The 14,542-nt window shown below is 49.2% G+C and overlaps 1 long non-coding RNA gene across 1 annotated transcript; it reads right to left on the bottom strand.

Moving 5' to 3' along the window:
- Positions 1–12,785: 12,785 nt before the first annotated feature.
- Positions 12,786–14,224, bottom strand: LOC133098166 (uncharacterized). Its single transcript, XR_009702117.1, has 2 exons — positions 13,844–14,224; positions 12,786–13,521 (listed from the first exon to the last, which is right to left on the bottom strand). It is a non-coding gene; the product is annotated as an uncharacterized LOC133098166 (long non-coding RNA).
- Between the last annotated feature and the right edge of the window lie 318 nt (positions 14,225–14,542).

The following is a 14,542-nucleotide window of genomic DNA, read 5'->3' on the forward strand; positions in this document are numbered from 1 at the left end:
AAATAAATAAATAAATAAAAGAATTTATGGCCAGCAGATGTGCTTTAAGAGAAGTTCTCAGGTAGGAGGGAAATGAAGCAAGAAGGAAATTTGGAATGTCAAAAATGAAAAGAGAGCAACAGGAATTGTAAATATCTAGGAAAATAGGCTATTTTTTCTTCTTTTTAGTTTTTAGAAATAGATATGATGGTTGAAGGAAAAAGCATCACATTGTCTAGTGGGATTTTTCAAGTATTTAGATCTAATACATATGGCAACTGCAACACAATGGCAAGCGGGTAGAGGGATCAACATTGCTGGTGAGGTTTCCACATTCTACTTGAAATGGTAAAGTAGGAATATGATGTAGACTGTGAAATAAACTTAGAAACATACTTACTTTAACCCCTAGAGAATCCACTAAAAACTATACACACAAAACATATAGGCAGAAAATCCAGTTGATAATTTAAAACGGAACGCTAAAAAGTATTCAGATAATTTTTTGAAAATTTTGAAAAGCATGGAAAGAGAAAACAGAGGAAAAAAAAAAAAGAAGACAAATAGAAAATAAATAATGAAATGGTAGCCAAACCCAAACATATCAATAATTACATTAAATGTAAATGGTTTTTCTACAGTCAGCAAGAATATATTGGACACTCAAAAATCTGTTAGGAGGGTAGATATCATGTTAAGTGGTCTTTACACAATAAAATGAAAAAAAAATAAATGGCCTAAACACACCAAAAAAAGAAAAAAAAAAGATAAATTGTCAAAATGGATTCAAATCCATGACCCAACCATAGGCTGTCTATGAGAGACTTACTTCAGATATGATATAGGTGGGTTAAGAATCAAAGGATAGAAAAGTATATACTAGGCAAACACTAATCAAGGAGGCTGGAGCGGCTAAATTAATACCAGACAAAGTAGACTTCAGAGCAATGAAAATGACTAGGGATAAAGAGGAACTTTACATAATGATTTAAGTGCCAATTCACAAAGAAGACATAACACTCCTAAAGGTCTATACACCTAACAACAAAGCTTTAAAGTGTTTGTTGCAAAAAAATAATAAAACTGAAAGGAAAAATGGACAAAACTATGATTTAGTTGTAGACGTCAACATTCCTCTCTGAGTAATTGATAGAAAAAATTGACAAGAAGTAAAGGAAGTAAAAAACTGAAAAATACCTCAAATTGACCTGACCCAATTGGCATTTATGGAACATTTCACTCAACAACAGTTGAATGCACATTTTTCTAAAGTGTCTTTTGAACATTTTCAATATATATTATAACCTGGGTCATTAAACCAAACCCTGAAACAGTTTTAAAACTTGAAATTATACAAAGTATGTTCTCTGACTATAGCTGAATTAAATTATAAATATCTAACTCACACATATAAGAAAATCCCCAAATAGGAAATTAAACAACACACTTCTAAATAGCCTATGAGTCAAAGAGGAAGTCTCAAGGGAATTCAGAACATAGTTTAGATGTAATGAAGATGAAAATATATCAAAATTTGTGGAATGCAGCTAAAGCATAGCTTGGAGGCAGGAACTTTAGAGCATTAAGTGCTTATATTAAAACAGAAGAATGGTCTCAGATAAATAATATAAGCTCCCTCCTTAAACTAGAAAAGGAAAAGTAAGATAAAGCCAAAGTAAGCAGAAGAAGGGAAATAACAAAAACAAGAGCAGAAATCAATAAGATTGAAAACAAAAACAATAGAGAGAATCAATGAAACTAAGAGCTGGCTCTTTGAAAAGTCCAATAAAATTAGTAAAACTATAGCTAGACTGACAAAAAAGAGAGAAAACACAATTTACCAATATCAGGAATTAAAGAGAAGATATCATTACAGACACCCCCACACACATTACGGGGATGATAAAAGAATACCACGAACAACACTATGCACATAAAGTCATCAACTTCAATGAAATGAATGAATTCCTTGAAAAGCACAACCTTACCCAAACTCACTCAAGAATAAATAGATAACATGAACGGTCTCATATCTATTAAATAAATAGAATTTTCAGTTTAAAATTTTATGAAAAAGAAAATAATCTAGGTCCGGAAAGTTTCACTAGAAATTCCACTCAAATTTAAAGAAGAAATAACACCAGTTCTACATAATCTCTCCCAGAAAATAGAAGAGGAGGAAAGTCTAGCCCCTATTATGAGGTCAGCATTAATCTGATACAAAACCTGACAAAGACAATTCAAGAAAAGAAAACTACAGACATATATCCCTCATGAACATATGTGCAAAATCTCTAATATAATATTAGCAAGTCAACTCCAGAAATAAATAAAAAGAATAACACTTCATTACCAAGTGAGGCTTACCCTAGGAATGCAAGGCTGGTTTAACATTTGAAAGTCAATGAATGTAATCCAGCGTGTTAACAGACTAAAGAAGAAAAATCACATGATCATACCAATTTTTGCAGAAAACGCTTTTGACACAAATTCAATATCAATCCATGGCAAAACCCTTGAAAACTAGGAATAGAAAGAAATTTTCTTAACCTTAAGGGCATCTACAAAAACCTACAGTCAATTTCATACTGAATGGTCAGAGACTGGATGCTTTCCACTAAGATCAGGAATAAGGCAAGGTAGTCCACTCTCAGTATCCAGCACTGAGAAGTTTCTTGCAATAAGGCAAAAAAAGCAGGGGGGGGGGCATCTTTTCAAAGAACAAACTTTTGATTTCATTGATTTTCTTTATTGTTTTTTTCTATTCTCTATTTTATTTATCTCTGTTCTACTCTTTATTATTTTCTTTCTTCTGCTAGCCTTGGGTTTAGTTTGTTCTTCTTTTTCTAGTTCCTTAAGGTGTAAAGTTAGATTGTTGATTTGAAGTCTTTCTTTTTTAAATGTAAGTCTTTATGGCGATAAATTTTTTTCTTAGTGCTGCATTCACTGCATCCATTAAGTTTGGCATGCTGTGTTTTTGTTTCCATTTGTCTCAAGATATATTCCAACTTCCCTTGTGATTTCTCCTTTGATCCATTGGCTGTTTATAGAGTGTTATTTAAATTCCACACACTTAAAAATCTTCCTTCCTTCTGCTATTGATTTTTAGTTTCATTCCATTGTGTTGGGGAAAGACACTGTATATTTCAATCTTTATAATCTTTTAAAGCTTGTTTTGTAGCCTTATATATGGTCTATCTTGGAGAATATTCCATAAGCACTTGAGAAAATGTGTATTCTGCAGTTGTCGAGTGGAGTGTTCTGTATATGTCTGTTAGGTTCAATTGGTTTATAGTTTGCTTAATATATCTTAGACCACTAATGTTTGGTGCACATACGTTTATAATTGTTACATCTTCTTGGTGAATCAACTTTTCTATCAGTGTGTAATGTCATTCTTTGTCTCTTTTAATAGTTTTTAAAGGGTTTTAAAGTCTATTTTGTCTGATACTAGTGTAGCCACCCTTGGTCTCTTTTGGTTGCTATTTACATGGATTATCTTTTTCCATCCTTTCACTTTTTTTTTTTTTGGCCGTGCCACAGGCATGCGGGATCTTAGTTCCCCAACCAGGGATTGAACCCGGGCCCCCTGCAGTGGAAGCACAGAGTCCTAACAACTGGACCACCAGGGAATCCCCCATCCTTTCACTTTCAACCTATTTGTGTACTTAGATCTAAAGTAAATTTCCTTTGCTTGATTTTTGGTGAAAGTCCAGAGACATTTCAATGGGGAAAGGATAGTCTTTTCAACAAATGGTGTTGGAAGAATTGTACATTTATTGCATTACAATATACCTATACCTCACACCTAATACAAAATTTAACTCAATCTGGATCATAGATCTACATGTAAAATGTAAAATTATAACTCTTTTAGAAGAAAGACCATGGACTAGGCAGAGTTGTTAGATACGATGTTACAAAAACAATTCATAAAAGAAAAAAATTGGTAAATTGAACGTCATCAAAATTTTTTTTAAAACCCTTTATTTTGTGAAAGACACTGCTAAGAGAATGATGATAAGTACAGACTGGGAGAAAATGTTTGTTAATTACATATCCTGCAAAGGAATGTATCTATAATATAGAAATAACTCTGATTACTCAAAAATAAGAAAACAAACAACCCAAATTTAAAAATTAGCAAAATAGGGAATTCCCCAGCAGTCCAGTGGTTAGGACTCTGTGCTTCCACTGCAGGGGGCACAGGTCCGATCCCTGTTTGGGGAACTAAGATCCCGCAAGCCCATGGTGTGGCCAATAAAATTTAAAAAAAAATTTTAATTAGCAATTTATGTAAACAGAATAATTTAAATACTTCACCAAAGAAGATATGGAGGTGAAAAATAAGCACAATAATAGCCAAAAGATAGAAACAAACCAACTGTCTGTCAATAGATGAACGGATTAAAAAATGTGGTATAGACATATGATGGAATATATTCATCCATAAAAAGGAATGAAGTACTGACACATGCTATTATGGATGAACCTTGAAGACATTATGCTAATAATCCAGACTCAAAAGGAAAAAGAATTCATGATTCCACTGGTATGAAGTACCTAAAATGGGCAAATCAGAGAGACAGAAAGTAGAATAGAGATTCTCAGGGGCTGGGTTGGGGAGGTGGGAATAGGAGGTTTATATTTAATGGGTACAGAGTTTATGTTGAGGATGTTTAGGATGATGAGAAAGTTCTGGAAATGGATAGTGGTGATAGTTGCAACAATGTGCTGAAGGTACTTAATGCCACTGAACTATACAGTTGACCCTTGAACAACATGGGTTTGAACCGTGTGGCTCCACTTATATGTGGATTTTTTTCAACAGTAAATACTGCTGGATCCACAGTCAGCTGAATCCACAGATGCAGAACTACAGATACAAAGGAACTGTGTGTACGGAGGAACCATGTACAAGGAGGGCTGATTAAAAGTTCTAGGTGGATTTTCAGCTACATGGATGGTTGGCACCCCTAACCCCCGAGTTGTTCAAGGGTCAACTGTATACTTAAAAATGGTTAAAATGGTAAATTTTATGTTCTGTGTATTTTACCGCAATAAAAAACTGTTGGCAAAAAGCCCATAGTGAGAATTCACTACACATCTATTAGAATGAGGAAAAACCTGATCGTACCAAGTTCTGGTGAGGCCGCTGAACGACGAGAGCTCTTACACACTGCTGGTGGGAATGCAAAATGGTCCAGTGACTCTGGAAAACATCTTTGCCGTTTCTTAAAAGTTAAACACATACTTCCCCAAAAGATCCAGCAATCCTACTCCTGTGTATTGACTCAAGAGAAATGAAAATTTGTGTTCACACCAAAACCTCTGCATGGGGCTTCCCTGGTGGCGCAGTGGTTAAGAATCCGCCTGCCAATGCAGGGGACCGGGGTTCGAGCCCTGGTCCGGGAAGATCCCACATGCCGCAGAGTAACTAAGCCCGTGTGCCACAACTACTGAGCCTGCGCTCTACAGCCTGTGAGCCACAACTACTGAGCCTGTGTGCCACAACTACTGAAGCCCGCGTGCCTAGAGCCTGTGCTCCGCAACAAGAGAAGCCACCGCCATGAGAAGCCCGCACACCGCAATGAAGAGTAGCCCCCACTCGTCGCAACTAGAGAAAGCCGTGCACGGCAGCAAAGAACCAAAGCAGCCAAAAATAAATAAATAAAACAAAAAAACAAAAAACCTCTCCATGAATGCTTATAGCAGCTCCATTCATGATCACCCCAAACTGGAAACAACCCAATTGTCCTTCAGTGAGTAAATGGTTAAACAAACAGCAGTCCATCCATGCAATGGAATATTACTCAGCAATGAAAAAGAACAGACTTGATACAGCAACAGCATGGATGACTCTCAGAGGCAGTATAGTGAGTGAAAGAAGCCAGTCTCAAAGGTTACCTACTGTCTAATTCCGTTTGTATGTCATTCTGTAGGATGTAGGACACATCTGTGATGGCCAGGGGTTAGGGATGGGGGGGATTTGACTGCAAAGGGCAGCAGGAGGAATTTGAGGGTTTGGTATTCGACAGTCCTGATTATGGTGGTGGTGGCACAAATGTACATGTGTGTAAAACTCATAGAACTGGAGAGCACCCCTCCCATTTCAATTTTACAATATATCAATTTAAAAAGAAGTAAAAGACTTGTAAACAACTGGACCTTCTGAGTGCTCACTGGGTTCTAGATCCTGCACCGCATTCCACGTTATTACATAAGAATCTTTCACACACCCCACCAGTTGGGCTCACCATCCCCATTTTACAGATGAGGAAACTGAGGTGTAGGGAGGGGCCTGGGTGTGTCTGATTGCAGAACTCATGCTGGTAGCGACTACGCAGTTGAGAGCCTTGTAAAAGTCAAGTCCGTGTTCAGGCCGTGGGGGCAGCAGGCCTGCTTCACGGAGCCTTCGGGGAGACTGAGAAGATGCCCATGGCTTCCTCGGGGATAAACCTGTACTCTGGCACTGGACAGACCACCCAATGGGAGGGGGACAGAGGCCGAGAGCCAAAGCGGATCACCCGGGCCGGCTGGCTGGGCGAGCACCGCAGGATGGCTGGAGCTGTCTGGACACCGTGCCAGGCAGGCCGAGGCAGCTGGTCACACCACGGCCGCTTCGAAGCTCCCGTCGGCCAGCACAGGCCCTGCCAAAGGAGCAGCCCTGGGCCAGGACACTCCCCACCCCCGAGAGCGTAGCTGAAGAGGGGGTACTGGCCAAAAGTGGCCTTCCCCAGGCTTGCCATTGCGAACGGGATCAGGAGAGACTGAGGCCCTTAGAAGGACGAGCTGAGGCTGAATGGGGTCGGGGTTGGGGGAGAGGGCCGCGGGGGGGCGTGGGGCTGCGTCAGAGGGAGCAGAGGCTGGGAAAGCAGGGGGGACGGCAGGCCTGACCGAGGTCTCAGCCATAGGGAGAGATGGCGGGGGTGGACTCGCCCGAGGGACGGGTACGTCGGGGCTGGCCCCAGAACAGTGTTCCTCCGAGTGTGGCCAGGATGCTGCAGGGGGCCAGCTGGAGCTGCAGTCACCTGGGCTCCCGCCAGGCACACGGGGGGCCCCAAGTCTGAGAGGCTCTACGCCTAGTGAGGCACCCAGAAGCCAAGGTCCCCTGCAGCCTCACCACCTGCAGCAGGCAGCTCTCAGAGGGGCTTCCCCTGCTGCCCTTGCACCCACCAGAGGTAGCCTGGGGCACTGGGGGGGCTCTGCACTCAGGGCCCCGAGCGCCGCAGACAGCAACCCTAGCCCCACTAAGACTGAAACCCAGCCACGTTGGTCTCCTTGCCTCGGACTCACTGCAGGCTGCGCCATCCAGGCCCAGGCCCACCTCCTTCTCCCAGCATTTCCTAACGAGGGTTGGGCTTCCTGCGCAGCTGAGAACTGGGCCGAACGCCTCGGGCTCACGATGGCTTTGCTCTGGCAGCAGCCCTACAAGGCAAGTCCGCCCTCACATCACCCGCATTTTCAGGGGAGGAAGCAGAACCCATGGAATGAGTGTCCAGGCCACTCTGGGTGACCCAGCCAGTCTCTGGGTGCCACGGTCTGAGCCCAGAGCCCTGCTCTCAACCCCGTTCCTACTGCTGCCCCAGGAGGGTTGGTTTCTTCCATCCTTGTGTCTTCTGGACCCCCTGCAAGCTTGGGGCAATCCCCGGGTGTGGGGAGCTGCAGGCTCGCCTCCCTGCCAGGCCCCATCCTCGAGCTGAGCTTTTCCCGTCCCACTGTCTACATCCTGAAGCCCCGCTCTCCGCAGCTTGCTGGCTGGGCCCTGCCTGCTGCTCCAGCCTCACGCCTTCGCTCCTCCACGCCGCTGGCCTTTGTTTATGTGGCCCGTTCTCCCCTCCCCGACCACCCTCCCCCACCGGCCTGCATCCTGATTGTGGGCCAGCCCCTGCGCTTCGGGTGCCTCTGGTCAAACACCATCTGGGAAGGCCTCCTTCACTTTCCACCAACCCGCTAGAAGCCTGTTCTAGAACCTGGCACCACGTTCTGGGACCACTGACTTGTGGGTCTGGCTCCCTTTAGACAGAGAGCTCCCCCGGGCAGGGGCCCTGCGGGGCCACCTTCACATCCACGGCCCCCGGCAGCACGGGGTACGTGGGCCCATTCCGGGGGTGCTGGTGTGTGAGAGGGGGCCGGGGAATGGGCTGGATGGAGGGAGAAATGTTTGTAATGGCCTACCTAAATCGTATGCCATTCTCCTACTGTGGAAATGAAGGAAACCCGAGACCCATTATTACTCCCTTTAATCACAAAGAACATCCGATTGGAAGAATCTCTGGGGGGTGTAAAAGGAAAACTGAAGGGTGCCCCCTCCCATCCTTCCTAGTCCCCTCCCCCGGGCACCTGTGACAGGGATGAATCCTCCAGAGACTGTGCCCGCAGATTCTCACTTTCTCCCTACACACAGCTTTGTTTTACAACAATTGTATTGTCCTGTGCACATTCTCTTTCTCCATGTGCCATGGCGGCCGTCCCTCCACTCACGATGCCCCCAGCTACCTCATTCTCCTGGAGGCTGCAGAATGTTCCAGTATCCAATGTACCATGACGGATTCACCTCTTCCCCTAGGGATGGACATTTACGTTGTCTCCGATTATTTCATCCTTATAAATAATGTTGCTGTGGGACTTCCCTGGTGGTCCAGTGGTTAAGACTCTGTGCTTCCACTGCCGGGGCCCGGGTTTGCTCCCTGGTCGGGGAACTAAGATCCCGCAGGCCTTGTGGCGCGCCCAAAAAAAAAAAAAAAAAAAAAAAAATTGTTGCCGTGAACTTCCTTGGGCAGCCTGCAGCCTTCTGCAGCTGTCTCCGATTCCCCGAAGGGAACCCTGGCAGGGTCTGTGTGTTCTAAAGGGCACTGAGGTCCGTCTTTCATTGGGGTTTTAGGGACTACTGTCTCTGTTATTTAAATGGCATTCTTACCCTTGTGGTTCCTCCTCTTTGGTCCCCGGACAGCTTTAACACGAATTCATGTCTGGGATTAGAACTAGCCAGGACTTCCACGCCCCACTTCCTCTGCCCCAGACTGCGCCAGTCGGCCCCAATTTCGAGTTTGCTCCAACTTCCCAAAGCGGGCCCACAGTGGGGAACGCCTGTCCCATTTGCTGGGAGCTGGGAGCTGGAAGCTCTGGCAACGGGTGTGGGTGGAGTGGGGTGGCCCTCCCTGCCGCCAGTTCCATCCCCCAAGGTCAGGCTCACACAGGAAGACAGCTGCGAGGAAGCCCTGGCTGCTGGCCAGCCTTGGAGAAGCCTTGCCCACGGTGCCTGCAAATGCGAGGCCCTTAGCTGTTGGCAGGGGGATTTAAAGGCCCCGAGGATGGAGGCAAGTGGGGACGCAGATGGAGGGGGCACCGAGGCTCCTCGGGGGAGCCAGGGCTGGAGGGAGCGTGCCGGCAGCTGCAGCCAGAGCGCCTGGGCACAGACTTCGGCCCCTGGCGTTTCCCCTGTGTCAGCTTTTCTATTTTAGGCTGGTTGCTCCTCGTCAGGGAATTCTCAGCGAGCCGTGGGAAACCCAGAAAGGCGGGCGCTGGGTCTGCGCGGCTCCCGCGCGCCCTTCCGCGGCCCTGGGGTGCCCTCCAGCACCCGGGTGAGGGGCGCACCCGGGTTGGCATGCTCGCTCGCCCACGCGAAGGTCACCCTTTCCCTGGGTTACGTGTCCCGTCGAGAATGTTCCCAACTTGCGACCCAGTCGGGCTCCTGGATCTTATCCCACAGAAACAATTTGCAGACGTGAAACCCTGGCAACCGCCCAAGCGTGCAGCGCGGGGCTCACGGCGGCCGTGGGAAGGGGATGGAGAGCGCTGCGCGGGGTGACGTGGGAAAAGGCCGCGACAGGCGCTGAGCAGGAAGGGTGACTGCGGGGTGGCTGTGATTACAGTTACGTGGAAACCGTATCTGCGCACGGAGAACGGCGGGCGGCTGGTGGCACGCGCGGGAGACTCAAGGCCGAGGGCGGGGTCAGGCCCCAGCTCTGCCGTTCGCTCTGGCCTTGGGACCCTCTGCGCCTCCATTTTCCTTATTTGTGAACCTCAGAATAGCTTACCACCACGTTTGGGGTTTAAGGAGACCGTGTTTATAATCCTCAGGCCAGGAGGACTCAGAAAGGCACACATTAGGGGCTCAGGAAGGGCAGCTGCAGTGGGTTTTATAACAGGGACAAACGGAAATAGTTTGACAGGACTGGGAAACACCTGTGGGAGACCAGCAGCCAAATCCACATCCCTTATAAAGGGCCCCATAAGCCGCCGCTGCACAATCCACACCGGCTCCCCCTCCCCCCACCCCCAACCCGGAAAAAAACTCTAAAACCTTTGGAAAAAAACCCCTGGCTTTTGGGGCCTCTGATTTCCATCTTGCCTGTCACAGGAGCTGTTTCTTTTCTCGCTGCTGGGACCCTCTCTAAGCAGGGGGAGTTCACCCAGGCCGAGGCGGGGAGGGGCACTTGCAGACCATTTGCAGACCATTTGCAGACCGGAACAGGCGGGGCCTGGCTTTGGAAGTGGGAGCCGCGTTCCGCGGATTCCTGCCGGGCGCTCCGCCCAGCCTGGCTCTGGGCCAGACCGGTGCCGGCAGCACCCAGCTCCACCTGGAAAAGGCCCACCCGGAGGCACCCAGGCCTGGAGCCAGGCGGAGGCTCGCGGCAGAGGGGTTTCGTGGTGGGGACTTTCCAACAAGTGAGGGTAGGTTTAAATCCAACTGGAAGTGAAATCGAACATTCCAGGATCCATTCTTCTGGAGGGTCTATCCCCTACTGTGTCCCCTCCCAGCAGGCATCTCAGCCCAGACGGGCCACCCCTGCTCCTATGAGCCCACAGGAGTGATGGAAGTGGAGGTGGTTTCAGGTGACTGTCCCCGCTTCCCTGAGACGGAGGGGCTGCCGGGGATGAGAGCTTTCAGTTCTGAAACAGGACAGTGCCAGGCAAACTGGATGGTCAGTCTCCCTGGGGAGGGCAACCTACAGGGCTGACCTCAGGGAGGGTGGCACCAGGAGGGGAGGCCATGCAGGGGTGCTTCCTAGCCAGTGGGAGGGGGAAGGGAGACAAGGAAGGATACGTGGGGCTGGGGGCCACACTGGGCAAAGGCCATGGAAGGAGGGACGCTGACATCAGGAGAAATCTTGTCAATGTCAAAAGCTGGTATTCTTGCTGTCTAATCTGCTCTTTCTGTACCCAGGAAAGTGAGGCCAGGGGAGGAAGAGAAGGAGGGTGGCAGTTAGGACTAGAAGTGGCTTTCTGGGCACCAGGGTTGAGAGCTGAGGGCCGCTGGGCCCCAGGGGTCGAGGGGCAACTGCCTGTCCTGATGGACTGCGGGGAGGTGTGGGGAAAGGGAGAGCAGAGATCAGGGAGGGAAAAGGGGGACAGAGTCTCCCAAACCAGCTGCCCTGGCGTAGTTACCAGGGGAAAAGGAGTTTTAACACAAAACCCCACTGACCTTGGCTGGCAGGAGCCTTGGGGTCTCCGGGCAGCGTCAGCAGCTCCCTGGAATGTGGCCCAGCAGAGGTGGCCCGTCCAGTCAGGAAATCTGGTGAGCAGTGCCTGGAGGCCCTGGGTCCTGGGCGTCTTCCACGACCCTCCCTCATCAACTGCCATGGAATCCAAAGCTCTGGGCCTGGCCATTAAAGGGCCAGTGTTGCCCACCCAGCGTCCTGCCCGCTGTGGGGAGCGTCACAGCCTTCCTGCCACGTCTGCCGCATCATCTGTTCCTCTGTCACCTCCCGGCAAGCCCTGATCGAGTTCCGTCCCTGATGAAATATTTATCACTAGGTGACAAAATATGGTTTTTCAAAAGCTTCAAGTCCTATAAGAAGGTGATGTTCTCCATTTCAGCTCTGCCACTTCCATAGACCCTTGCTGACTGCTCCCGTTGACATAGGTTGCTCCTTTGCTGTTCATACATCCGTCCATCCACCCACCCACCATCCACCCTACCATCCACCATGCAGGCATCTATCCATCCATCTGTCCATGTATCCATCCACCCACCATGCATCCATCCACCCGTCCATCCGATAAGCACCACTGTGTATTGTGTAGTCTGGTGGTTGCGAGTGCAGCCTCTGCCTTGCCAGCCCTGAATTCCATGGTTTCGCCTACTGCCTATGGGTCCTTGGGAAGCTTCTCAACCTCGCTTATTCTCAACCTCAGTTTCCTCACTGTGAAAAGGAATAAAGGCACTTACTTCACAGGCTTGCTGTGCAGGTGCAGGTGCAGGTGCAGGCAGGTAACATATGTAACAAACTTATTAAAGAATAAAGCACGCAGGTGCTACTCCTCTCATCCTGGGCCACCTGCCCAGAGTGCTGTGATGAGGACCCCGACGCAGCTCAGCCAGGAGACACTGAACAAGGAATTACGATGAAAGAAGAGTGTTTCTGCTGGGGAGGAGGTGGGAGCCGTGAAAATGTAGCCAGGAAGACTCACCAGGTTTGGGGCTCGGGGGAGGAAGCCCAAGTGGATGGACGTTGGCTGTCGGTGGGAAGGGTGCCCTGAGGAGCAGGAGAGCCTGGTGGAGGGACCTGGGTGAGTCGGGAGAGTGCCCAGACATGATCGGGTTGTCTGGTTGATGGGACAGCCTGGAGATACGTTGTATTTATAAAAATCGTTCACGGAAACAGGTTCATTTGCCAATTAGCTCCCACTGGCCAAAGCACAGTTATAAATGTTCTAAAAAAACAAATCTCCAAAATGTTTTCTCCTTCTCTAGTTTTTATTCTCCCTTCCATTTCCACTTGTGATTTTTCTGAGCCTGACCGCATTTGGGGAGGGTTATAAAAGGATTTAAAACTTAAGACAATAAACAAATCACCTGCTTTTGTTAAATTGCTTTACTTGCTATGTTATTTGGTTTCAGGATTTTAGCTATGACCGCAAAAACACTCAACAGATTTAGAAGATTTTCTCATTTTAACTGGAAGGCTCTATCTCCTGGGGGAGGTGGGGGAGGAAGGCAAGACCAATTTACCTGGGAGCCTGGTTTGAGTTGAGTTCCAGGGTCAGGAAGTACTTCCGATTTGGGGCTGGGATCCGGGGTGCACAGTTTGGGGGTGGCACTAGGCTACAGGGGGAGGCCAGTCTGGTAAACCCCGCCAGCAGAGACTGGGTTTGGACCCGAGGGCAATGGGAAGCCGGCTCTGAGTCGTAAACTGGGGAGTGACAGATCAGACCTGGGGTTTTATAAGTTCTTCTGACAGTGCTTTGGAGAGGTTTGGAAGAGGCCAGCTGGGAGGTGGGACTGGGGTAGGAATGGAGGGAGGGAAGAGGGTGGCTATAAGAGCTGTCTGAGAGGTGAGGGAGGGGTCTACGTAATGCGCTCTGTTTCTGGCCCAGGCAGCCAGGTGGATGCAGATGCCCTTCTTCATCCCGAGCTGATTTTGTTACCTTTGGTAGTCAAGGCCTCATGCTCCAGGGCACCTGGCCCAAGATGACTAGGGCTCCAGGGCACAGAGATCCACATCCGGCCAGGCGGGGCCAGACTGGGACTTTGCTTCCCCCGCATCCTTCCTGGGAGGGGCACTCCAGTCGGCTTGTCGATCGTGGCTCCTGTATCTATGACAACCACAAAACTTGTTCCCTGGGTATTTCCATTTAAAATGCTCTGTCCTTTTGTTTGCACGGGTTCCTGTGTCATATTTGGTGTTCCCATTTTTAGTTGGGAAATAAGAGACTGCACGTTATTCTACCCACGGGCCTGAATGGGGCTGCAGAGAACATCCACGACTCTAAGACCTATGTGGGTAGCAGAAGTACGGCAGTGGGGTGAGAATGCGCAGGCTTTGGGGCCAGAACGCCGGCTCCGGCTTCTCCTTGTGCCCCTGAGCCCTCCTCTCCGGGCCTCCCCTTCCCCACTTGTAACTGGAGGTGATAATACCTGTCTGGGCCATCACCCTGCAGACAGCAGAGCAGCCCGCACGCAGTGACTGTTCGCATCTCCGCGCTGGGGGCTCAGGAGGGAGCCCCGCGGGCTCTCTGCACGGAGGGATCGGGAAGACCCGGATAACCCGGCCGCCGGCCTTGCGGGAGAGCTGGTGGGCGCAGTGCGGGGGACGCAGCTCCCAGAGCCCGGCTTCTGAACCTTCTGGAGCTCAGGTTCTTCGCTTCAAACTTGGAAGGTAAGGGCCCCTGTACGGGGGTGTCCCGAGATTAATGGAGACTCCGCGCAGAGACACCGCCGGGGCCGGTCGGACGCTCTGGACGCGGTAGCCGCCGCTCCCCAGCGGGCGCGAGGACGGAGGGACGCGACCGCCCAGGTGCCCCAGCCCAGGAGAAACGTTAGGGCCCCGACTCCGCCCCGCGAATCTCGGGGGCGGGGTGCTCTCTCCTCCCTGGGCGCTGCTGCAGGGCGAGCTCAGGATGTGAACAATCGAGGGGCACATGAGCATTTCCTGTAGGTATCTTCTTTCTAATTCAGTTTTCAGAAAGTGCAGGAGAAGGGCCGGAACCGGCCACCTTTTGGGTTAACGCCTGTAAGCAGGAGGCACGGGCAGCACACTGTCCCTTTAAGGCGTTGAGCCAGGCCGAGGCGTTCTGCTCCTCTCCGCTCCCCGTAGCTGCCCTCCGAGAGGCCGGC

Source organism: Eubalaena glacialis, chromosome 9, assembly GCF_028564815.1.
Source record: "Eubalaena glacialis isolate mEubGla1 chromosome 9, mEubGla1.1.hap2.+ XY, whole genome shotgun sequence".
NCBI lineage: Eukaryota > Metazoa > Chordata > Mammalia > Artiodactyla > Balaenidae > Eubalaena > Eubalaena glacialis.